The sequence below is a fragment of the Lutra lutra genome, chromosome 3 (assembly GCF_902655055.1).
Source record: "Lutra lutra chromosome 3, mLutLut1.2, whole genome shotgun sequence".
Lineage (NCBI taxonomy): Eukaryota > Metazoa > Chordata > Mammalia > Carnivora > Mustelidae > Lutra > Lutra lutra.
The window spans coordinates 34,122,404-34,149,408 of NC_062280.1; the positions used below are offsets into that span (position 1 = coordinate 34,122,404).

General features: G+C 39.2%; 1 long non-coding RNA gene across 1 annotated transcript; it reads left to right on the plus strand.

Moving 5' to 3' along the window:
- Positions 1 to 7,708: 7,708 nt before the first annotated feature.
- On the plus strand, positions 7,709 to 25,453 carry LOC125095962 (uncharacterized). Its single transcript, XR_007126018.1, has 3 exons — positions 7,709 to 7,863; positions 20,614 to 20,809; positions 25,335 to 25,453. It is a non-coding gene; the product is annotated as an uncharacterized LOC125095962 (long non-coding RNA).
- Positions 25,454 to 27,005: the final 1,552 nt, after the last annotated feature.

Sequence of the window (27,005 nt, forward strand, 5' to 3'; positions counted from 1 at the left end):
AATTGATTTGAAGTTGTTGGTTTCTGAATCTTCTAGTTCTTGAATATCTGGCTATTGGGCAGAAGACCCACTGAATGGGCAGTTTTGAGAAAGAGACAACATGAGCGCCTTCATTTTTTTTTTTTTAGATTTTATTTATTTATTTGACAGAGGAGATCACAAATAGGCAGAGAGGCAGGCAGAGAGAGAGGAGGAAACAGGCTCCCTGCTGAGCAGAGAGCCCGATGTGGGGCTCCATCCCAGGACCCTGAGATCATGACCTGAGCCGAAGGCAGAGGCTTAACCCACTGAGCCACCCAGGCGCCCCACATGAGCGCCTTCTTAAACGAAACCGGCAACTCTAATCTAGTTGAAAATCTTTTAAAGAATTTTCATTTATGAGACATTAAAAGTAGTACTTCTCTACTACTGAAATCCTAATCTTTGTTGAAGAGTGCCTATCTCTCCATGAACATTTATCTTTGGGGAAAAGTTGCTTTAGGTGCCTGGATTGTTAAGGTACTTCCGCATTCTTTAAATTAATTATTGTAATGATATTTGTCCTTTATTTGGGGGGGGATGCTTTCTCTTACCACCCTGATTTCTTGTTTTAAAGGATTCACCCATTGGATGTGGTCTTAGTAAGTGCTGGTGTTCACTTCCTACCACAATAGCCATTCCTCTCTACTTTCCAGCTGAGCCTAGGGATGGATAACGTGGACCCAGGCCGTCAGACCCTCTCTCCTAGAAACTCTTGAGTAGGACACAGGATGAGCATGCGGGCAGTGACATTGGGTGGTGTAGGCTCTCCCTCCTGAATGACTAGCTGCCATTCCTGCTCCTTGGCTGTCCAGCAGACCCCTGGTTCCTGTTTGTTCTCCAAACAGGAGATGTTCCTCCCATCTTCCTTCATTTCTTTATCATTATTATACATTTTCTAAGTGTAAGTATAGTTTACACACATTACATTGGTTTCAAGTGTACAATGTAGTGATTCAACAAGTCTACACGTTATGCTATAGGCACCCCACTTGAGCTATCATCTGCCACTATGCAATGCTGTTACAATATCATTGACTATATTCCATATGTTGGATCTTTTATCCCTGTGACTTATTCATTCCATAACTGGAAGCCTGTATTTCCTGCTTCCCTTCACCCATTTTGTCCATCCCCTACCATTCGACCTTCTGGTAACCATCAGTTTTCCGTATGGTTCTCTGTATTTATGGGTCTCTTTCTGCTTTCTGTTTGTTTATTCATTTTGTTTTTTACCACATTCCCTCATTTCTGTGACTCCAAACATCCCTCCCCCAAATTCCATTTTTGCTTAAAATAGTCAAAATTTGTTTCTGCTGCATATTAGTCAGGGTCCTGGCAGGAAACAGATGGCTTACTCAAACAGGGAAATTGAGGCGGGTTTAATTCAGGGCTACTTACAGAAGTGCGGGCAGAGTTAAGGAGTGATCAAGGGGTGATGAAACATCTTGGGACTAGTAGCAGTCAGGAATCTTGCAACACTTCTAGGCTAGAAGGGCTAAGAGAAGAAGTGGCCAACAGACTTGGAGAGAGAATTCTTTCTGTATCTAAGGGTTTGGACTGCCTAACAAGCTGAGGCCTTAGGAGAGGACCCAAGGTGCTGGCACAGTAGGGAAACAGCCAGGGGAGAAAATATCCCAGCCTCACTTTCCCCTGGACTTCTGGCGGGTGGCCTCCATTGGATGAATTTAACCAGAAGCCACAAAGCAAGGGAGCCCATTGACAGAGCCCATAATTGTCAGCCTTCTGAGACACAGAACAGAGTAAAGAAGGGTGGAAAATGGATCTGGAGAGGCAAACAGAGAATACCCATGTAGAGTGCTTGCAAACAGACTTTTGGTTGATAAAGAAAAAGAGACCTATACATTAATTTGTTTAAAGCCCCTCATATGGTTGTAGAATCTGTGTGCTGTAGAAAATTTACTTGCTGAGGAAATAAATGGAGGCTGATATCCAAGGTGGGTGCCCTGGCAAGTGCTATCATCACCTGATAGAGTTTCTGTTTCCTTAACCAGAAATGCCAACTGCCCTCTAAGTTATGATGGAATGGGGCTGGATTTCTCTGGGTGGTGACCAGGGCTCTTTGGCCTTTTGTAATTCACATGAAAACCATCATATACACTAGCAGTGTCTGTGCATTGACAATACTTTAGACTGTGAAATAATATAGCACCATGGGTGAGTGGCAACTCCGAAATCAAACTACCTGGATTCTAATCTGAGTTCTGCAGTGTATCGGGTGAGTGCCATTCATTTCCATCAGTAAAATTAGGTTAAGAGTAGCGCCAGCTTCATGAGGCTAGTATGAGGATCAAATTAAATAATGTAGGTAAAGTTTTTGTATAACACTGGCCACATAGTTTGAATCCAAGGGCTATTAGTGATTATTTCATGGCTAATTACTAATACCATTTTTAAAAAAGATTTATTTATTTTAGAGAGAAAGCAAGCACAACCAGGAGGGGCAGAGGGAGAGGAGGAGAGAATCCCAAACAGACTCCATGCTAAGCATGGAACCTGATGAGGGGCTGGATCTCATGACCCCTAGATCACGACCTGAACTGAAACCCAGAGTTGATGCGCAACTGACTGTGCCACCCAGGGGCCTGACTAATACCATTTTGACCCTTTGGTCTAGGTTTGGTAAATGACAGACAAGTGTTAACTGGTTTCTACATTCATGCAGTCACTGCAGCACCCTGTTTGCTCCACCTATTATACCCCAGAGCCCAGCCCCATCACCCGCTACATGGTGGCCTCCTATCATCCGTATCTGTACCTATATGTCCATCCTCTCAATTGCATCATTTTCCAATCTGCATTCATCTTCCCTGCAACTTTTCCTTGGCCAATTCGCTAGCTTTCTCTTATCAGGGGAGGAAGTTCCCCAGTTATCTGTCCTCATAGACTTAGGAGCAGCAATGCCCCTAAAAACAAATGAAAAGAGGAAACAATGGTGGGAACTCTGCTTTGACTTTCAAACCAGGTCAACATCTTCAACAAGCTTTCAATTACTGACACTCTCTCTGTGCTTTGAGATTTGGTTTCCCCACAATTCTAGGAGGAAAACTTTAAATCTGTCATACTTATTTTAAGGTTAAATAAGAGACTTTTAAAAATAAACACACAAACATGTATCCCTACTTCTCACGGTCTTTCTTATACCATGTTCTTTCTTGCTAAAACTTACAAATGATAAACTTCGGATCTGTAAGTCACATACGCGCCAATTTATCATTTGTGCTTTGGCATTCCCTTCCCCACTGCCATGTCACTCTTGTCATATACAAGAGGATGGCTAAGCTGGGCCTTACATCATTACAATAACTGAAAAATAAGTACATGGCAAATTAAATTCATCCTTAAGATTTTGGTCAAAGAGTGATGCTATATTATCTGTAATATTTTTATGTCTACTGATATGAAGGCAGTTCTTTCCATAATTGGGCCCAGACTTTTATTTTATTTTATTTTTTTTAAAGATTTTATTTATTTATTTGACAGACAGAGATCACAAACAGGCAGGGAGGCAGGCAGAGAGAGAGGAAGGGAAGCAGGCTCCCTGCTGAGCAGAGAGCCCGATGCGGGGCTCGATCCCAGGACCCTGGGATCATGACCTGAGCTGAAGGCAGAGGCTTTAACCCACTGAGCCACCCAGGCGCCCCCCGGGCCCAGACTTTTAGAAGCCAAAGAAATGGTCCATGTAGCTCTTATTGAATCAACTCATTCACTACCAGCTTTTGGTGAACTTAAACAGCTAGCGTGTAACATGACACTAACCAGTGTTATATGGGAGCGAGTGACTGGGTAGGAATAGGGAAGGATTGCACATTAACTGAATATAAGTAACTGAATATAAGAACAAGCCTGCAGACTTTCCTCTACAGCCATACCTGGCATGTAGTTTGAACTCAAAGATTAGCAATTATCTTATGGTTATATCAAAGCACTCAAGTAGATGAGCATCTGAGGAAATATATGAAATCAGATGACTATTAACAACTAAAATTTTTCATAAAAAAGTACATCTGAATTAGCTAAGTTATTTTTTTGCTTCCAGGAACAGAAAACCTAACTCAAATTGGAGTAAGCAGTTATCAAATCCATTAAGTCACGTAAAAAGCAGTCCAGAGTTAGTACGGATCCCTGGCATGGTCCAACAGGGCTCTGGCCCAGCTCTCTGGCAATTCTCAAGGCCCTGCCCCGGGGGGGGGAAAACACCTAGAGGTGTTACGGGTAACTCTTCACCAGACACAACAAAGTCCAGACTAGAAGAAGAAGAGAGACTGTCTGTTACCAGCTGAGAAACTATGCCAAGAAGCAGCCCAGGAGACTCTCTCATGGTTCACAGGCTAAGACTAGGTTACATGTCTATTTTAACCCACACAGTGGCAAGGGTGAATGGGCAGAGTTTATACTAAATACTGGGGTAGGATAGATATTGTGACTCAACTATTACCACCTATTAGTACAGAGCACATTTATCTGTGAAGAGATTTTTACATAGAAATTAATGAGTTTGAGGAAGTTCGGTGGGAAGTGTGTGTGTGTGTGTGTGTGTGTGTGTGTGTGTGTGAGAGAGAGAGAGAGACAGAGAATAATAGGGTGTTTGGTTAATGAAGTGGGCAAGGGAGCACAATCTCAGGCCTTGAAATACACTGAAAGAATAACCCTTAAACCCTTATCTGTATAAGGAGATCAAAGAGAAGAACGTCAGAGCAAGGGACCCATAGAAATGTGCAGCTTGTTTCAAAAAACATACCATGGACATGCACATTTACACAGACACCTGCACACTCCTTTCAGGGACTGTAAGCTTTTCTTTCAGAGCCACTGGAAAAACCTTGTTCTTTGCTCCCTGCTTCATGAGATGTATAGACAAAGGTAGCCACAGGCAAATAAGGACAAAATGGTTGCCCACATAAGGCAATTTGACAGGTGATGAAGGGTCCTTGTTACCCTCCAAACTCTCCCCTCTAAGAACAGAACAAAACAAGCCAAATGCACAAAAACACAGATTAAACCAGCCATCCACTTAGGTGGGCAAGAGAGTTAGACATGGGATACTGTGTGAGAGGTGCCGAACTGTCTCTCTGAACCCAAAAACACTCCACTCTCAGCCCCAAAGCCAACAAACGGTCCCACAATCGGGTAAAGCGTTAGGTTCTGAGATTTTTTCAAAAGTAAATGCTGTGGGAAGAAAACTCCATTAAGCCTGCAAAACCTTAGCATTCATTATTACATCATAGAAACAAGCGTACCTGGAAACAAGCAAATTCCCTAGAGAGGCAGGATCTTTTAAAAAGGGAAAAGCAACTTTATCAATTCACCTGTATTCCCAACAAGACAAGCAACTGATGTAAAGCGCATGGGAAGATAATGTGACCACTGGATTCACATAACGTGCCCTATCTGAGCCAACAGATGGGGAAGAAAGCATCAAGTTAAAACTCTGGGGAGAGGGGCCTGTGTGGCCCTCTGGGAGCTCCTCCTCTCCTAGCCCCGGCACCGCATGGGCATCCTCAGAGTCTCTTCTCCACTCCACTTCCTGCTTGTGAACAAGAGGTTGGCTCCTCTCTACGTTTCCATGGAAATTAATAAAGACATTTCCTAAGAATGAACTATGACCTTGGGTTCATTTTAGCCCCTCCTCAAGGGAGTATGTGAGAACTTTGTAATGGGATTTTTAGCTCAGAAATGTTTATACTTGATGCAGAAATGTTTATTGATCATTCTGGAACCTTTCAAGCTCTTTTTTTTTTTTAAGATTTTATTTATTTGACACAAGAGTATGAGCACAGGGAGTGGCAGGCAGAGGGAGAGGGGGAAGCAGGCTCCCCACTAAGCAGGGACCCCAATGCGGAACTTGATCCCAAGGCCCTGAGATCATGACCTGAGCTGAAGGCAGCCGCTTAACCAACTGAGCCACCCAGGCATGCGAGCTTTCAAGCTCTTGATCCCATTTTCACTGTTTGATAGTAAAGGCGTGTGTGTCTCTCCAAGATGTAAAGAACTGGTGTAACAAAGAGATTCCTTTTTGGGAACAGAAGTTCATATTTTAGGTCAGATCTATTCTTAATAATTTATTGCCTTTTTCTTTTTCTTTCTTTCTTTTTTTTTTTTTTTACATTCTCTTAAGTTCCTAAAAATAAAAAAATATCTAAAGTACATTTTCTGGTGTTTTAATCAGATGCACTTATACAGAGGAAAGAAGGGCTACCATTGAACATTTGCTAGATGTCTGATTCACTACTCAGTTTTTCTCACTTTGTCTTCCCAACAATCCTGTCCCATGCAGGGACCGAGAGCTCTGGATTCAACCCAAGCTCCACACTAATTAGCTGAATGATCTGGGTGCCCCTGTATGAAGAGGGTGTCATAACACTACCTACCTCATTAGATCATTGTGAGAATTAAATGAGCTAAGGAACATTAGCTCTGGAGCACCTGAGTGGCTCAGTCAGTTAAGTGTCTGCCTTCATTCAGCTAAAGTCATGATTCCAGCGTCCTGGGATCAAGCTCCACCTTGAGCTCTCTGCTCAGTGGGGAGTCTGCTTCTCCATCTGCTTCTCCCAACACCGTTTGTGCTCCCTCTCTCAAATAAATAAAATCTTTTTAAAAAATTAGTTGCTCTTAGCACCCTGCAAATAACACTTAGTAAATGTCTGCTCTCATTTTATTGTTTTCCTCATCTTATAGATTGGAAAGTTCTGAGTGAGACCAAGTAACTTGTCATACAAGAGAGATTAAGTTAAATTAAGTTATTTACCTAAGGATGCCACATATATAAATCATGAGAGAGGGATTCGAGCTCTTAGTTTCAGGTTTGTCTAATTCTAGGGTCTGCACATTTCACAACTATTTTTCCATTGAATCATCTATTTCACACACTATTCAACAAAAGTTTGCAGGACAAAACTCCTAAAAAGTTGAAGAATTAGAGATATTTTTTGGTATCACCCTGAGTTCTCTGCACCTGGACGGTACTAATTTAGGCCTAGACTTGCCAACACATGTCAAGTCTAGGCCTAAAACTCTGGCAAACTACTTTTTTTTTTTTTTAAAGATTTTTTTTTTATTTATTTGACAGACAGAGATCACAAGTAGGCAGAGAGGCAGGCAGAGAGAGAGAGAGGAAGGGAAGCAGGCTCCCTGCTCAGCAGAGAGCCCAACGCGGGGCTCGATCCCAGGACCCTGGGATCATGACCTGAGCAGAAGGCAGCGGCTTTAACCCACTGAGCCACCCAGGCGCCCCTGGCAAACTACTTTTTGCAGTTTTAAGTGATGGTCCCAAAATGTAATAATACTCATAGCTTGGGCGGGGTCAGGTCAGGTGGTGATGTAGTTTACCCAGGATCACAAAACTAGCAGGTGACAGAACCCTGGTGGGAATTATGTGTGGCTGCATTACCCAGGCTTCTCATGACCACCTGCTGTACCACCCCCTGCTTTGAAAAATCTCTCAGTGTGTGCAGAATGAATTTAGTACAATGTACGACAAAACCTTGAATGCCAAGAACCTGAGAGTCAGGTGATATTGATCAGGGTTCTCCAGAACCAATAGGAGAGAGGTAGGTAGGTAGACTTATTATAAGCAACTGACTATTTATGGAAGCCAGGAAGTCCCACAATGTACCACCCATCAACTAAAGAACCAGGAAAGCCAGTGGCATAATTCATTTTGAGGAGTGCTGATGTCCAAGAATAGGAGAAAATAAATGGAGAAAAGAAGGAGAGAATAAATTCATTCTTCCTCTACCTTCTTGCTTTATTCTGGCCCTCAACAATTGGATGACACCCACCCACATCAAAGACTAACTTGATACGGTTCAGCTGACCTGTAAGGTAAGAGTGCCCTCTTTATGTCATTCCAATGCATTCTGTTACAGGTTACAGCAGATATAGTTGGTGACTGATTTTGAATATTGAAATCACCCCAAAATATAAAAATAAATGCATATTTTCATTATATGTTGAGTTTTACCTCAAAGGGGGAAAAAACCACAAACAAAACCTGGACTCTATTTAAAAATATGCAGTACTGATGTTTTCCACTGCATTTGAAATGCATTAAAAAAAGGTTTGTTGGGGGTGCCTGGGTGGCTCGGTGGGTTAAAGCCTCTGCCTTCGGCTCAGGTCATGATCTCAGGGTCCTGGGATCGAGCCCCGCATCGGGCTCTCTGCTCGCGGGGAGCCTGCTTCCTCCTTTCTCTCTCTCTGCCTGCCTCTCTGTCTACTTGTGGTCTCTCTCTCTGTCAAGTAAATAAATAAAAAAATCTTAAAAAAAAAAAAAGGGTTTGTTGGATGGCTATAGGAATGGGTAGACAGATCGGTGAGAACACTCTAGTGAAATGTTAATTATAGGATCTAGGTGATGGGTATCTAGATAGTCACTGCATAGTTTTCTCAACTTTATAGCAGATTTGAAAAAAAAATTTTTTTAAAGATTTTATTTATTTATTTGACCGAGAGAGACACAGTGAGACAGGGAACACAGGCAGGGAGCCTGCTTCTTCATCTCTTCTTGCCTGACGTTCTCCCTGTTTGCACCCCACCCCCCATCAAATAAATAAATAAAATATTTTTAAAAATGTATAATTAAAAATGATGTTGATTGGGGCGCCTGGGTGGCTCAGAGGGTTAAGCCTTTGCCTTCAGCTCGGGTCATGATCTCAGGGTCCTGGGATCGAGCCCCGCATTGGGTTCTCTGCTCAGCGGGGAGCCTGCTCCCCCATTTCTATCTGCCTACCTCTCTGCCTACTTGTGATCTCTCTGTCCAATAAATAAAAAATCTTAAAAAAAAATGATGTTGATTGAAGATTATTAAGTGCTTAGTATGTTCCAGGCACTGAACAAAGTGTTTCATAAGTGTTATTTAATTTAACTTAATACTCATAAGTATTGTTTGAAGTGTGTATTACTATCCTTATTTTACCAGTTAGGCAAAAATGTAAGAAGTTTCCCTAACTTGCAGGAGAGAGTGTATCCAGTAAGCAACACAACTGGGAGTCAGACCACATCTGTCTGAACTCACTGAGCCACTGAGCTCCGTGAAAGGGAAAACTGAACTGGGAACATTTAGAAATTATCTAGTTTAACTTACCACTGTATGCTACAGATGACACAAAGGATCAGTAGCACTCCCATAATTTTCTACTCTTTGGCCAAAGCTTTTGTCACTAAACATAATGTCTCTCTAACAGCAGTTTTTTTTTGGTGGTTTTTGTTTGTTTGTTTGTTTTTTACAAAATGGATTCATTATAGGATTCCTTGAAGTAACAAATTTCCATAATGTACTTTAATTATAATTTGATGTGGTAGAATTTGATTTAAATACTTCTTTTGAGTGTCATATATGTGTCATAACCAATGGCACCCTGATGCTATAAACAGTATGGCCAACGATGTAACTTGAGCTTTTAAGCTTAATGCACTTAAATTATGCATGTTTCCCTGGTGGGAAAAAAGGCATGAAATTCTGCATCCATTTGAGTTAAAGTGTTACCATACTGATAATTCTGGAATTTTGTTTTTCACAGCTCAATTCCAAACCCACAGCTTTTCTGGAACTTTTTTTTTTTTTTTTAAGGTTAGCAGTGGCTGATTTACACAGTGTAAAGCACTAAAAAAAAAAAAAAAGAACATAGAAGAGGGAAGTTGAACATTAAAAAACAAAATGGACATATTTATGTCCTTTCCTCTACTTGCACCGCTCCCTTTACCCTAGCTCATGTCTTCAACACTATTTCCAAAATTCTGGCAAGGCATATGTGACATTGAAGAAATGAAGGAGGCCACTAAATCTTTTAAGTTCCAGGCAGCTGTCCATCTACTCTAGTGCTAGTAGTCCAATGTTTGGCAGCTTTGTATTTAGAAATCTTCTGTTTAACTTTTGGTTCCAGCACTCACTAGATGAGTGTCAGTGAAGCTCCTTATCTTCTGAGCCAGTTTCCCACCAGCTATAAAATACTTACCTGATAGGATTTTTGTGGACATCAGAGGAAAATGTATTTAGAACTTGACAGCAAAAGAACAAATCCATAAAAACTAAGAATGACACAATAAATTTCTAAAATTTTGTCCTTTGTTTTCGCCATTTTCTGTAAGGCATAATCATGTTTCCATTATGTGATAAAACCATGAAATTTTATTTTTAATTTCAAAACAGAGAAGACAATTCTTCATGGATCTCTTGCTTATTGGCATACCTTTCAAGTGAGGTATTTATTGCCTTTACTATGGACTATCTTTTCAAAAATGTTTTGTAGCTAATAGCCTTGAAAGACAGAGATGGTGTCTCTGGAGCAAATATCAGAATACTGATTGCCTACTATAAAAATTTGGATTCCTAACCCTAGTGATTTTCTCCTAGAACACAGTCCACTGCATGCACAGTTATCTTAAAAAAAAAAAGATTTTATTTATTTGAGAGAGAGAGTGAGTATAAGTATAGGGGATGGACAGAGGGAGAAATAGGCTCCCCACTAAGCAAGGAGCTCAATGCAGGACTTGACCCCAGGACCCTGAGATCATCACCTAAGCCAAAGGCAGACACTTAACTGACTGAGCCACCCAGGTGTCCATACAATTATCTATCTGGGCTTGTCCATGTTGCCCAGTAGGAAATGCACCTCAGGAAACTGCTGCAAATGTGAATTCTTTAGTTCCTGCTGTGTGTAATACAGTCTCTTATCTCTGACCCAGGAATCTTGTGTCTTCAACCAGCCTTCATCAAACAGTGACATGCCAACTTGGTTGCTGGCAGACCCTTCACAGTTCTTGACAAGAAGTTGGGATGCAGGGGTACCTGGGTTAAGCCTCTGTCTTCAGCTCAGGTCATGATCACAGGGTCCTGGGATAGAGCCCCATATTGGGCTCTCTCCTCAGCGGGAAGTCTGCTTCCCTCTCTCTCTGCCTGCCTCTCTGCTTACTTGTGATCTCTCTCTCTGTCAAATAAATAAATAAAATATTTTTTTAAAAAAAGAAGAAGTTGGGATGCAAAATGAAAACAAAGACTTGGGGCACCTGAGTAGCTTAGTCACTAAGCATCTGCCTTTGGTTTGGGTCATGATGCCAGGGTCTTGGGATCAAGCCCTGCATTGGGCTCCCTGCTCAGCAGGAAGCCTGCTTCTCCCTCTCCCACTCCCCCTGATTGTGTTCCCTCTCTTGCTGTGTCTCTCTCTGTCAAATGAATGAATAAAATCTTCAAAAAAAAAAAAAAAGGAAAACAGATTCTTCTTCCCAACATATCTTGAGACCATTTTTTATAAAATATATGTCATTTTTTGGGAGAAAGAGCAGTATATTGTAGTGATTAAACACACAGACTCTGTGGCCAGAATGTCTGGGTTCAAATACTCTCTTATGTTGAGTTTCCCCAGAAACAGACTCTAAGATAAGAATATGAGTGAAAATAGTTTATTTGGGAGGTAATCCCAGTAATCACTAGCAAGGATGGAGGAATTTTACTGAATGTCTGAAACAGACTCGTACAGATTCAAGGTATATTTATGCTTGCCATTTGTCAAGGTCCAACATTGGCTGCCTCATGGAAAGCACCAAGAAATATGTGTTTAAAACTTATTATTCCTATTTAAATTTCCTTAGAGAATTTATGGGGCTAAGCACTCCTGAACTCTTTAATTTAAAGATTTACAGCTTTGTCAGAGAAACTAATTAAATCTTATTTGAAGTGTCAGTAACAGAGCAGCATCAGACTGGATTTTCTATTCTATTATGGGAACGAGAATATAAAAGAGAAGTGTGTTTTAAACTCAATTTTCTAGCATTATGTACCATTTATGTCAGACTCCTGTGAATCAGCATCATAGTAACTATGGAATTCACCAAAACAAAACACTCAAGAATTTCGGTAAGCCTACTTAACTTTTGATTAAGGTAAAATTATACTGTTAAGCTAAAATAACACGAGAAGGAAATGACAACTTACCAACAAAGAGACTCATATTTAGGGAAACCAATTCTTCAGAGGTCTACAGATTTGCTTATTTCTCCCTCGAGTAACATTCCTGATCTCCGTACCTCTTTTATTCTCCCCAAACAGAACATTGGGCTTGCTCTGAATCTCTTATTTAAAGATCTCAATCGGGGCTCCTGGGTGGCTCAGTGGGTTAAGCCTCTGCCTTCAGTTCAGGTCATGGTCTCAGGGTCCTGGGATCAAGCCCCACATCGGGCTCTCTGCTCAGCGGGGAGCCTGCTTTCCCCTCTCTCTGTCTGTCTCTCTGCCTGCTTGTGATCTCTCTTTCTGTGTCGAATAAATAAATAAAATCTTTTAAAAAAAATAAATAAAGATCTCAATCACTTTTTACCTATTATTGGAGTCTTTTTTTTTAAATTTTTTTTTTTTAAGATTTTATTTGTCAGAGAGAGAGGAGAGCGAGCGAGCACAGGCAGACAGAGTGGCAGGCAGAGGCAGAGGGAGAAGCAGGCTCCTGCTGAGCAAGGAGCCCGATGCGGGACTCCATCCCAGGACGCTGGAATCATGACCTGAGCCGAAGACAGCTGCTTAACCAACTGAGCCACCCAGGCGTCCCTGGAGTCTTTTTATTAAGAAAATTGTCTCACGAATTTCCCTTTGAAAAAAAGAATCCCGTTTTTGTATTTTTTTTTTTTTTCATTTTTGCTGTTTCTCATTTAGGTATTCTTCCCTTTGCTTAAAGATATCTTAACACAACATATATATGCATATAAAAAATTAAGAAAATCATAATCTTAATAAATATTTTATCAGTGTTTAGGCTGAAAGGAAATGAACCATAATCTTCCACATTAAGATGTTGACAGTTTTAATAAGACATGTTTTGTTTTTAGCTTCTGTTTTTCTCCATACCTAAATGACTTACACTTCACTTCCATGCTTAGTTTTTATTTTGGACAAAGCAGAGTTGGAAAAACCTGTAGGCTTTCTTTCTTTCATTGGTTAACTTTTTTTTTTTTTTTTTAAGTTTTAGATGTCTTCCTGGCCTATAAAACTTTTTAAAGTAGGTGGTAGGATAGAGTTCCCTATAAATTTAATCCATATATACTAGGACAGTGTTTTTATTTCTTGTAATTTCCTAGCCATTTTCATCCTTGCTCAGTGTCAGTTTAATAAAACATATTGCTATAGATAATATGAATGAAAAATATTTTTTCTTAAGCATAGAATACTCAGGCTATTAGGGAGGAGACATTAATGAAACTGACCATTTAACCTGTGCTTTTATAAAGAAAGCATAAAATAAATAAAGTTTTTGAAAAATAAGTTTGAATTATATGACTGATTTATAGTTAAGAACTGTTTCAAACGTTTTTATTTATTTTTTTAAAATATTTATTTAGTTTAGAGAGAGAGAGAACGAGCAAGCGGGGGGAGGGGCAGATGTAGAGAGAATCCTCAAGAGAATCCCCATTGAGCGTGGAGCCCAACGCAGGGCACAATCCCAGAACCCTGAGATCATGACCTGACCTGAAGTCAAAAGGCAGCTGCTTAACTGACTGAGCCACCCAGGTGCCCCTTAAATGTGTTTAAAAGTTTTAAATAGTCTTTTTGTGTACATATGTAATTATAGAAATAATGTTTTTTAGTAATAATTGAATTCTACCTCTTTGCTCCCTTTATTTAAATTTTAAAAATTCTTCTGAACTATAAACACCCAAATTCTCTGAAAACAAATTTATAAATTTTAACTTTTCTTTGAATGCCTTCTAGGTCTTTCAACTCCATTTTGAAAATTAAACATTTATTTGTTCCTATGTATTAAGCTCCAGGAACACCTTAGTAAACAGCATGCTTTCTGGCCATAGAGACAGGACAGTATTCAAACAATGCCACAGAAAAGCTCCTAAGAGACAACCGTGTTAAGTACTGTGTAGGAAAGCTGCCTAATGCTATGAGAACAAATGCTAAGGAGACTGACCTAGCCTGTTGAATTAAGGGAGGGCTTCCTTGAGGAAGAGATATTTGAACTGACATCTGAGGTATGTGTAGGAGTCAGACAAATGTGGTTTTGGCTGCAATCTGAGGTCTGTAACCTAAGAGTCAATATGCAAAATTCTATATTCAGATTTCACAGTTAAAGTAGATAGCGCATCATAATTAGTGAGCCCTACCCCTCTGGTTTCATCACAGGTATGCTCCCTCGACTACACTACAACTATGGGACTATGTTACTCTGTTAGTAATAAAACAGGTGATAATGCTAGCTCAGTTTCTGAGCTGTTCCTCTAAAAATAAAATGAATAAGATATGGCAAGTGTTCTTTTTTAACATGCTAGAGTTCTGGTCGAATACCATTATCTCTATGTGATCTCCATTTTACTTCCTTTCACAAAGCAAGAGAACAAAAGGAGCTGGTACTTTAGAGGAAACAGATATTTGTCATCTACAACTAAAATTTCTAAGTGTTTTTACCCAGTTGCTTATTAACAAATAAGTTTTAGTAAGTGGTTCTCTGATACAGCTTTCTCCTAGACAGAATAAAGTAAAATGGACCTTATTCTTCCCTAAAAGAATGACTATAACAAAGATGTATAATCAAAATAGACAACACAACACCAAGAGGGTAGGTAAATTCCTTTATTTATTCATTCAGTTTTTAGCTCTAAAGATACTAGGAAAAGCAAGACAGTAAGATAGAAGTGGTCACTGCCCTCAGAGTGCCAATAATCTGGTTTTAATCAAATGTTCTGAATATGTGCAAGATATAGGTTTAATTTCTAGGACATGTACTAGAAATAACATGAGCTAAGCCGTACTACCTGTTATGGAAGTTACAAGGCCAATGACACCAGTTAAGATTTATGCGTAGATCTCAAAGCCATTGATGAGTTGTGGAAGATACCTAAGATGATTAAATTACTTCATCCCCCTTCTTGGCAAATGCCCCTCTGGGGTTGTCTAGATTCAAGCTGAGAGGGAAGATAGCTAGCAGAAGCTTGCTCAGTTCATCTCTATTCAGCAAAAAGGAAAGAGAATCTCCCCAGGAAAAGGCTAGACTTCTCAGGACGTTCGGTGGGAGATGGTCGGCCTGGATCAATGTGCTGGCGGACCTACACACCCAATGGACTCTGAGCAGACTTTATAGGAGGCAGAAGAGCAAAGCATGCATCCTCAACTGCTCAACTTAGAGCCCGTCCTGCCTGGTGTCCTAAAAATGCCCAGGAAACATCAGCTCATTGTTGGTAGGTCATCCACTTACTGAGGTGAGTCCTGAAGAACCTCGGGGACTTACTTAGGAGAGTCCTACTGACTTCGAAGACCATTGCCTCTAGCAAAAATAATATCATTGTCTAAGCTCAAGATGGAGGCAAAATGTGTATTTGTGACACTGCTGTCCCCTCTTTCTGCACCATCTCCTACTTCCCCTGCCCTCCTAGATGCCCAGGGGCCTGGCCTGCACTGTGACTTCGTGTTCCTCTGAAGGGCCCCTCTAAAGCTTGTCTTTCCTGGACATACTCTGAAGCTAACCAAATCTCATCTTTTAACAATTGTTACTACCCTGTATCCTATTACTTAAGGACCTGTTTTTGTTTTGCTTTGTTTTGTTTTTGTTCTTGTTCTTGTTCTGGTGGGTGGAAGATAATCTGAAAAATCCATTTCTGATAAATTGTTATTGGTGATGATAAATTTAGGGCAATGTCCAGCATATAAATGCTTCCTGGGTGTATAAAACCATTTGGTAATCTTTCTAGGTTATATATATGATACATATATATATGATATATATATATGATACATACATATCATGTATATCTTGTATATATATTCTAACAGGGGCTCCTTGGAGACAGTTCTTAAACTCTAGAGAACAGCCCTAAAATTAAAAAGTTCTAGAACTATAGGATATTACATTTTGGGGTGTATTCTCCATTTATTAACTTTGTACCCTCATATAATTTCTGCTTATGGTTTGACAAGCTTTATCCTATGAGCTGGATCTGACGTTATAGGAATATACATTGAGTCCAGGGTACACTGTTGAAAATTCAAGGCTTGTCAAAGAGGTTGACTATTTCTGGGCACTGGTACAAGCCCCAGAAAAAAAGATTAGTTACTTCTTTTCTTTGGTGATGGCATGAATTAAACAGTATACCCTCAGATTAAAATTTGTCATCTATTCAACACAGAGTTCTTTCTGAAGGCCTTAAAACAAGTATAATCTAGTAAGTATAAAAATTGGGGAATGTTGACAGCTGCCAAGCTCATGTAGCATTTACACATTTTAAATGATGTGAGCAAACGTGTCAGTCTGTTTGTATGACCTACCTTTGCCCCCTTCCTGAGAAACTGTTCCCATTGCTTCTAGCAAATGGGAGACAAGTCATTTGACCTCACCCTTCTGGCAGCAGATGATTGGAATAGGGATGAAAGAGACAGCTAGAGAAAGAGAGATAGAGAGAAAGAGGGAGAAAAGAGTAAAATCAGAAGGTATCCAGACAGAAGCCAGTGACCTTGTGGTTTCAGTGAGGGAGAAAAAGGAAGAAAAGAAAAAAGAAAGCACATGTCTTAATTCCACGGAGCTTTTAGATTTCTTCTTCCAGTTCTGTTGTCAGCCCAAATTTACTCTGTATCTTAATTCTATGAGATAATCTGTGTAACAGAAGAGGCTAATTTCCATAGCAGTGCTATCCAATAAAAATAGAAAGTAAGCCATGTATGTACTTTAAAATTTTCTAGTGACTATGGTAAAAGAATAAAAAGGAACTGGCGAAATTGATTTTAACAATATAGTCTATTTAATCCAACATATCCCTGGTATTGTCATTTCAATATGTACTCAATATAAAATTATCAATGGGATATTTGCATCCTTCTTTTCATACTAAATCATATCAAAATCTGGTGTGCATTTTATAGTTATAATGCAACTCAACTTGAATGAACCACACCCCAGGTGCTCAGTAGCTTCAAGTGGCAGGTGGCCACCATATTGGATAGTGCAGGGATAGAAAAATTATTGGCAAGCAGCTCTGCTATCAGAGACTTCATTTCCTGGCTACCAACATTTCCTGGCTACCTGGAAGAGCCAGGTAACTAGGTATTGGAAGTAGAATTTACGTATGTCACTTTTAAACCAAGGTGGTTAAGAAGCAAATACAACTTCTCCATTCTCTCTGCACTTTCACCAGCTGGAGGCAAATGGAACTTATTAAAGATGGTACAAGAAGGAAGAAGCTTTGGTCTTTAAATCATTACTTTGAAGAGATCCTGCCATCAATTGGAAATAGTTGTTTTGGATGTTGAATAAGCAAAGCATAAACGTGTTTGTTCATTTGAATTGCTTCACATTTGGGGGTTTTTTTGTTTAGCCATTTGTTGAGCCTATGTAATATACCCACATTTTCCTGTACCTGTGTTAAATGGTTTTTCTATTTCTTGCAGCAAGTGACACCCTAACACATGTATGTAAACATCCAGGTAGGCAAGCCTTTGGAGATGAGTGATTAGTCTGTGTATATTTTACCCAGGACACTTTGTCTGCAGATTATCCGGAAAAGTAAAGCACTGAAAACAAATGAGAGGAGGGCATGGATAAGTTGTAAAACTCTCAGAAGAAAACAAAGGACAAGAGCTTCATAATGTTGGATTTGACAATGATTTCTTGGATGTGACACCAAAGGCACAGGCAATAGAAGAAAAAGTAGACAAATCAGACCTCATAAAAATGAAAACTTTTGTGCCCCAATAGGCAGTATAAACAGAATCAAAAGGAAACCCACAGACTGGGAGAGTATATTTGCAAGGTATATATCTGATGAGGGATTAATATTCAGAATATATAAAGAACACCTAAAACTCAACAACAAAACCAAACAGCCTAATTCAAAAATGGGCTTGAATAGACATTTCTCTAAAGAAGTATTCAAATGCCCAATAAACACATGGAAAGATGCTCAATGTCACTAATCATGAGGTAAATGCAGATCAAAGCTACAGTAAGATGCCCCTTCTTACCTACAAGGATGGTTATTATAAACAAACAAACAAACAGAAAATAACAAGGGTTAGTGAGGATGTGGAGAAATTGCAATTTTTGTGCACTGTTGGTGGGAATGTAAAATAAGATAGCCTTGTGGAAAACAATATGGCTGTTCCTTAAAAAAATTTTTAAAAATACAATTATCGTTTGATTCAGGAATTCCACTTCTGTGTATATACCCCTAAAGAATTGAAAGCGGGGCCTTGAAGAGATGTCTGTACAGCCATGTTCACAGCAGCATTCTTCACAGTAGCTAAAATGTAGAAGCAGCCCAAGTGTCTATTGACAGATGACTGGATAAATAAAATTTTATATATTGTGCAGTCTTAAATAAGGAAAGAATAGTTAGATAAGGCATAATTATTTAAGTTTTTTTCCTTGTACAAACATAATTATGACAAAGTACTAAAGGCTCCAAAGGGAGTGTGGTAGGTAATGTGATAACCATGCAAGAAATATATCTGTATGTTTCTGGAGGAAAATTCTGAAGCACTGAGTTGTTCAGTAGTTTGCTCAAGGTCATTTGCCCAGTACTAAAAGTAAGGTTTCTCAGCTTCAACATTATTCATGTTTTGGATTGGGTGATTCCTTGTTGTGGGGGGCTATCCTGTGTGTGGCAGAATGTTTACCAGCATTTCTGGGCTCCACCCACTAGATGCTAGTGGAACACCTCTCCTATCAGGTTGTGATAACAGACATTGCCAAACGTGCCCAGTTGGAAACCACTGCTTTAACACCACAAGGTTACTAAGATTAAGGAGGTCTGGCAAAACTCCTGCTTTAGAACTGTGGTTTCAGAAAATGACTGGTCATGGCAAGATAAGATCAACTCTGTAGGCTCTCATATACCCAATTATCAAAACAAGAACAAAGATAAAAGTTTGGTCACAGAAACAAGTTCAAGTCTGACACTTTCACTCCCATCAGAGCAGTGCTAGGCGATTGAATGAGAACAGTTCTTTAGATAATAAAACACTATCTACACGAGGACTTTGGTGGGGTTAAGCCTCCAGGAGGAGGTGCAGTGACTAGAAAGCAGTGAGAACAGACAAGTGGGCAGGTCATGACAAGGTAGCATAGTAAGACAAGAACTGTTCGAGTTGGGACAACTTAGAAAAGTATCATGGAAGAGTCCTCTGAGTGAGGGTGGTTTGTTTGTTTGTTTTAAGGTTTATTTATTTATTTTAGAGAGAACACGAGTGGGAAGGACAGAGGGGAGGGAGAGAGATTCTCAAGCAGATTCCATGCTGAGCACTGAGCCCGATAGAGGGCTCAATCTCTTGACCCTGAGTTCATCACCTGAACCCAAACCAAGAGTCGGATGCTTAACGGACTACATCACCCAGGCAGCCCAGGATGTCTTTTTAAAGACAAAACTCAATGTTCGTAAGGGACAGAAATCCACTCAAATTAATTCCAGTTGAAAGGGAGGTTTATTTTTCAGAAACAGAGCACACACATTGATGAGATACAGTGAGGAACAGAGCTGCACCCCAGGAGCTGCCAAGGACTACTGCTCCTTTTTCTTTCAGTGGTGACATAATTCTTCTGTGCATAATTTCACAGGCATGATCTCTTCCATTTGAAAACCAAATTTCTTTGCTTATTCCTGGTCTCTAATCCTCCATAACTTTGGCACATGGCCTTATGTTGACATCATATTGACTCAAGAATACACCCTAGATGGGCTTTTATATAACATTCTGTGTTGAACTGACTGCTAATTCCAGATTCTCAGGAAAAGCATCTGATTGGTTCAGTTTGGGTCAGCTATTTACTATGCACAATTTATGCAATTGAGAGTAAGGATGGGAACACATGATAAATCACTGTCACCTACATCTACCTACTCTTTTAGCAGCCCTAGCATTATGTGTGGGGTGTATCCTGGCAATTCTCAGGAAAGGGAGGTTGGGAAGACATATTTCTGAGACATACCTATCACAGTCTTAAAGTGTGCATAGAATATGGAAGAAATTTACTACTGGAAGAGGAAGTTATAGTAAATTTTCTAGATTAATTAAGTTCTGAGGTTTGGGGATCACTGTATTGTCTGGATTCAAACCCAAGGTTCATGTAGGGAACAACTAGGTAATGAGGATGAAAGTATCAGTGGTATCAGACTGTCAAAGGTATTAAGCATTTGGCTCAAGCATCTAGATTTTTCAGAGTGTCCATTGCCTCTGAAGACACATCGTGGGGAGAAGTTTTCATGTTTCTCTAGAAAATATTTTTTGTTCTTGGGTAAATTCTTGACTCCAGAGTCAAGTAGCAGGATAATTCGATCTTTCAGTGTGTTGAGAGGGAAATCAAGCCATGGCATGAAACAATCTAGGTATAAGGCAACTGGAATACGAGTTTGCTTAGGAAGCTCTTGAGAAAGATAGATTATCTGATACCCCAACTCTTTTAAAATAAAGTTAGATTACTGGAAACAATTTGATTAAGTCAAGCCAAGAAACCAAGAGCCATTCTATTACAACTACAGACAACGACTCATGTTTGTCAAGGTTCTTCTATGGGCTGACATGTGTTAAGCATTTGTGTGAATGTAGGAGGATGAGTGAAAGTTTTATTCACCATCTAGTAAACATGTATTACCTTTCTTTTTCAGGGCCTAGAATCACCAAATCCTAGAGTTGCAGGGACTTCAAAATCCATGCCAGAGATAGTCTCCTGTGTTACTCCTGTGTTGTCAGCGGCTACCTGGTAACACCCAGCTGGAACCTGCCCGTGTCTAGCACCTCACTGAGCTCATGTTATACAGCCCTCTCACTATGAGGCCCGGACAGGCAGGCCCATGCACAGAAGTACGTTGGCTTAGATGTTATTATTTTAGGGCTTAGAGTCCACATAAGAACATCAAAAGTGTTTTGTAAGCTACATGTCTCTACAGAGAATAAAAATCTATTCTAGGATTTAATAAGCCTGCTTCTTACTTCAGATTTAATGCTAATGGTAAACTGAAAGAAATTTCTAGTGACAGATAATTGGTGATAATGGTGATTACTGGCTTTTATATGGTCTTTCACCCAAACAGATGGTAATACAGAGCTTAAAAAATGAATGCTCTTAAGGCATAATTTCTCCTCCTCCTTAAATAAAAGTTCCTCTAGGGTCAGTAATAGTTTGTATTTAATACACTGCATTATGTTACCCATACTAAATGACAATTTCTGGGCAATTCAGTTCATCTGTTAATTTGCTTAGCAATTAGCTTTGAATGGCTTTCTACCCTGGGTACATCACAAATGTATGAATGCATGTATGCCTTATTCATTTTTCTTAGTCATTTATTTAACTTTTCTAAACCTCTGTAGTTACCATTAGGGATGACTTCTAGGTCACAATAAGCTCTGGTCACTTAGCAGCCTTTCTCAATGACCCACAAACTCCCTGCCTCCATGAAGGAAGCTAGTCTCTTGTGACATACAGGGAAAGAGCCATCTTTGAGATCTATAGGATGCATTTTCTGGGTGTCTTGTTTCTTCTTTTATGTAGAGTTTTAAAGACATGACATTAAGGAGATATCAATGTTCAAATAAAATGTACCATATATTAAATTATAAAAGAGAGCACAGAGATTCTTCCCCAACTTCTCCCTTTGCTTACCCTGCCTCCTCCCTTGGGAAGGATATTCAGGCCTTGAGTTACTGTCTGGTTCACGTGGGATGCTCCATGATGTGATCTGGATAAAAGTCAGGGAGAATGCTTTCTAAGCCTCATAAGACTAGGATATTAATTTGCAAGGGATAAAGTCAAAGTTATGTTAATGAGAAGAATATGAATTTTTATATTCTAGACCACCAGTCCAACTTTCAGAATGAAATGAGTCTTTATGTTGGTGGATGCGTTTGGTTTTGCTTTTCCACAGAGGAGGCGTAGGTGAGGGGTTGCAGTTAAGAAGGCTCCCACTTTCCCTCTCTTCTGCCCCTCCTCAGCCCCCAGTTCCTTTCCCTTCCTGGGGCAGACTTTCACAACCTGAGTTGAATGTAGCTCTTTCCTCTTTAAAGGCAGAACATACATGGCTAGGGTTGAAAGAAGAAGAGGTGCTAGGACGTCTGGATTGGAATCCCAGAGTTTGTGACATCAGAATGCCATTCTATGCCTGGTGCTTCAGCTTCTTCATACGTAAAATAGGGTTAATAATTCCCTTGAGCATTACATATAATACTAAAGCACAGAGTGCCTGGCATATGGTATAAACTCTACCCAGATTCTCTCTTATTGATTTATCTGGTTATTTCTTGGGGTGAAAAGTACTGGGAAAAGATAAGGGAGGAGTTATTAGAAGGGACAGGGTTAGAGGGAGAGCTTGTAGGTGGTAACAAGGGAGACCCAAGTTCAGTACCCCTGAAAGCTTGAGATGACATGAAATCTTAACCACACTGAAGCTTAGGGAACTGAGCATCTAGACGAGGGGAGCAATGTTGGAACCCATACCCTCTTCCTATACTTCCTACTCAGTGCAACTTTGGAATAAACACCAGTGACTTGGCAGTAAAGACCTGCTTCAGAAGCTACAAATTTCTATGCCTTCAGGGGCCGCAGATGTGTCGTGAATGTCAGAGGCAGCCAAGTGTAAGACAGCTGGGAATTGTGGTGAGTGTGTGTCTCACTTAAAGACCTTCAGATTCAATATTTAAAAAAAAAAAATCGCCCTCTGTACCAAATGGTTTGGCACATTTTGGGTTGTTTGTTTGTTTGTTTGTTTGTTTTTGAGATTTACTTAATTCTTCAAGTAGTCCTGAGCAAGGTGGCTTTGACCAAAGTTTCATGAAGCAACATCTGTAAGAGGGAGAGGCATGGGTCTCTTTCCCTCCCTAGCCACTACCTTGTCCTCCAGAGCCCTCATCAGGGGCTTCTGGGTCCAGAAGTACCATCCTCCAGACAGTGAATATTTTAAAGGGACAATGAGAGAGAAAAAGACTACCCCATGGGTTACATAACGATGCATTTTGATTGGGAAGAATACTATTAGTATTGTCTTGGGACTGCAGGGAAGGTAATGAACACAGTGAAACCAACAGCCAGGAAAAGCAGAACATTTGGGAGACTTGGGTGGAAGGAGGTGCATTACCCTGATTCAGAGTCTAGGATTCTGAAATTACCAGAACCTCCAAGTCTCACAGTTATTTGTGAAACAGGATCTACTATTACCTCATGGAGATGGACGTGTCAGAAGAAGCCATGTGGTGGAAAGCATTGTTCTGTTACAATTTTCACTGCTCATTTTTTTGCATATGTACTCACAGTCTGCATGTTTCCATTGGACTATATCATCAAATGGTTCATTTTTCTGAAAGTTTGAGTGCAATTCTTAATCCCCGCCTTGAAAAATTGCACTTCCTAGATATTTTCTTTTGTCTTTGGCTTCCCTTATGAGCGATAAGAAACGTTCCTTTTGAAAATATCCTTACATCCCAGCACTTTAACATCAGGAGTATGTATAAATTCTGAGATTTTATTAAAACAACTTCCTTTATTGATTGCAGTTGGCTTGAACAAAGACAATTCCCCATCCTGGCACTCCTATCCCAACTGCTGCTTGGCTGGTATTTTGATCTACAACCTACCTGCAAAAATGCATGTGTTGTCTGTTGGGTTTACAGTTATGTGCCATGACATGACATGTTAAAAATCGGTATCTTTTCATGGTCTAGCAAACCCATTTATGTATAAGCAAACCTTTACACACAATTCATATATACTCGTATACACTGAATGAGCAGGAACAGAGTAAACAGTAGCTCTTATTTTATAGGACAAATTTGAGTTGTTTTTTTTTTTTTAAGAATATGCAAAACAAAAAAGAAAAAAAGCAGCTAACATAAACAGATTTCCCAGTAATATTTCTAGTAGAAGTGCTAGGAGCATGTGTCTAAACCCTTTTCCAAGCCTTGCAACACTTTACTGCGAGGAGGGGCCACCTCTAAGAGTTGAGAAATTGCGTGATTTGGGTTTCTTAACTTCTCTGGGATTACATTTCTTTGAATCTGGTATGTGTTAGAGTCTCTAAAGAAATTGCATATATATATATATATATATATATATATATATATATGAATGAAAGACCCATGTGTGAAAGACCCATGTGTCTCCTTAAAATGTGTGTGTGTCTGTATATATATATATATATGTATATATACATATATTCATATACATATATAGAAAGATTCCCAAAAGAAGACTTACTGTAAGTAATAAATAAATAACAACACCCAGAAGGTGTTCTTACAGATACTTTTAAAGCACAGATATACCTATATGTATACACTTTCGTGTTTTACACAAATGAGATCCTATAATATATTGGGTTATAATTTCTATTTTTCACTTAATGATATATCTTGGAGATCCACCTGTGTCTTTTTAAGGAAAGCATAATATTCTATCATTTGGTTGCACCTTAATGATTTAATTTAGCCGACTGAGGATTGATGAATATATTGGTTGTCTCTAGTTACTCGCTGTTTCCAATAATGCTATAATTAACGCAATTGTAAATATAAGTTTTTGTCCCTTTGTAAGTATGTAAGTAGGATAAATTCCTGAATAAATTCCTAAATAAATTCTCATTACCAGTTTTATTTAGTTGTTATTTATCTGCTAAAAATGTCTGGTTGTTTGAATTTTTTCTTTATCTGATGTGAAACAAATAGCAATTTATTATACAGGCAAAATAAGTCCCAATATTATAAAAGATCAATTTCTGGCAAGTGAGTGGAGTCAGAGAAGACAGACCTCTAACTCTATGTGTATTGGATGGCCTTCTTTATACATTAATGAGTATGTTAAGAATCAGTGAAAGTATTGTAGTTATATACGTGATAGACTGGACCTTACTTTTGTCCCTCTATAAAAATAGACTTTACTAATGCAGAAATTGTGTAAACAAAAATATTCTACCGACTTAATAATAAACTTAGGATCATCTTCTGTTTGCATACTGTGTTGTAATTACAAATTATTCTTAAAATATCATTATAAAATGAGAAAAATATCATTTCTCTAAAAGGATTCCATAATTGGGCTGAGACCCCAATGACCACCAAAATTCAGAAAAAGGAAAAATGTAGTAAAACGATATAAATTACTTAAAAAATTTGCCCCTGGAAAGGATTTTCTTTGTGCCTTGCTTAGTCTTGAGCAAATTGCCCTTGTTTTACTTGGAGTTTTTATCAATCTTCCTAAAATCATAGAGAATCTGGCCTTAGTTTGGAGGGCATCTTTTGGTAAAATTGAGCTAAAACAACAGCAATGTTTTTATTTACAAGTACATTCTTCTTTCTTGTTATAATGATACTGCATTTTTTTTTTACATCTTTACTGAAGAAAAGTGAGCAAATGCAAATAAGACAAAGAAGCTAAGATTGCCCACCATGCAGAGCTCAGAGGTAGCTGCTATTAACATCCCTCCACATCCTTTTCTTTTCAAGTTTATACAGTAACAATGATGACAGGAGCATCTTTCTGTGCTGCTTTTTTCACTTTCTGTCTATACTTATACTGCTAAATAAATTATTTAAAAAAATTCTCTTTGCATTTCTTGCTTCATGCTATTTCTCTGGGTGGTAAAAATAATAATTAGTAAATTACAAATTAATTTTCTATGAGAACTCATGTTGTGTATACCTTAGTTGTTCTTACAAAATGATCAAACTGAGTAAAATTATATTTCCTTTTGTTTGAAAATAGTTTGTGGAGGGGCGCCTAGGTGGTTCAGTTGGTTAAGCATCTGTCTTTAGGCTCAGGTCAAGTTCCGTTTAAGCCCTGTGTCAGCCTCCCTGCTCATCGGGGAGTCTGCTTCTCCCTCTCCCTCTGCTGCTCCTCCTGCTTGTGCTCACTCTCAAATAAATAAATAAAATCTTAAAAAAAAAAAGAAAGAATAGTTTGTGGGTAGGAAGTCAATGTGCCACATTTAAGGTGATGATACTATGCAATTTTAGAAAAAGTTTTTTTTTTAAGATTTTATTTATTTATTTGATAGAGATCACAGGTAGGCAGAGAGGCAGGCAGAAAGAGAGGGGGAAGCAGAGAGCCCGACGCGGGACTCGATCCCAGGACGCTGGGATCATGACCTGAGCTGAAAGCAGAGGCCTTAACCCCTGAGCCCTAGGCACCCTAGAAAAAGTTTTAAGGTTATATTTTTGATCGTTCATTTTCTATTGACCATTTTTATATCAATTATATTTTATACCAGTTCTTAGAATTTGTAGGAAGTAAGAAAACATTCTTCAGACACATATGAAATGGTAAGAATTAGGTGAACTTTAGTTGGAAGGAGACAAGATCCCTGGTCAAATTGTGTCATGCCTTTACCTTTTCTGTTCATACACACAGACATGTGCACATGCGTGCTTATGCACACACACGCTTTTCCTCGGGTGAAATTATAAGCTCAAAATAAGCACAAAGCGATGGAGTAAAAAATGATGTCACAACACATCTATCCCCAGAGAGATATTAGTGAAAAGTAACATTAGTGATATTAGTGAAGGAACATTCTACCTCTTTTTTTCATGATGTTCAACTTATCAAGGAAATAGCAGCTCTTGTTATGTGATCACACTTAACAAATGCCAAATCTTTCTCCACACCTGGTTTTTAAGTTTATTTATTTATTTAAAAAATACTTTTAAAGTTTATTATTTTTATTTTTAGTAATCTCTACACCCAATGTGGGGCTCAAACCCATGACTCTGAGATCAAGCGTTGCATGATGTTCCAGCTGAGCCCACCAGGCGCCCCTCCACAGCTGCTTTCTTTTAATTACCAATGGCTTTCTCATTATTGTTCAGAAGCCTGCTGGGGCAGCTCTAGATACTTTAGGGAGAGATTTTGGTGGGAGGAAGGAATGATAGCATAAGGAAGAACCCCTAATCCGGAAATAAAGAGACTCCTAAATAATGACAATACTAATTATTCGTATATTGTGTTTTTATTGTATACTTTATAAAGCTGAAATATAAATCATGTACCATAAATTGGCCCCTTGAAAGTATA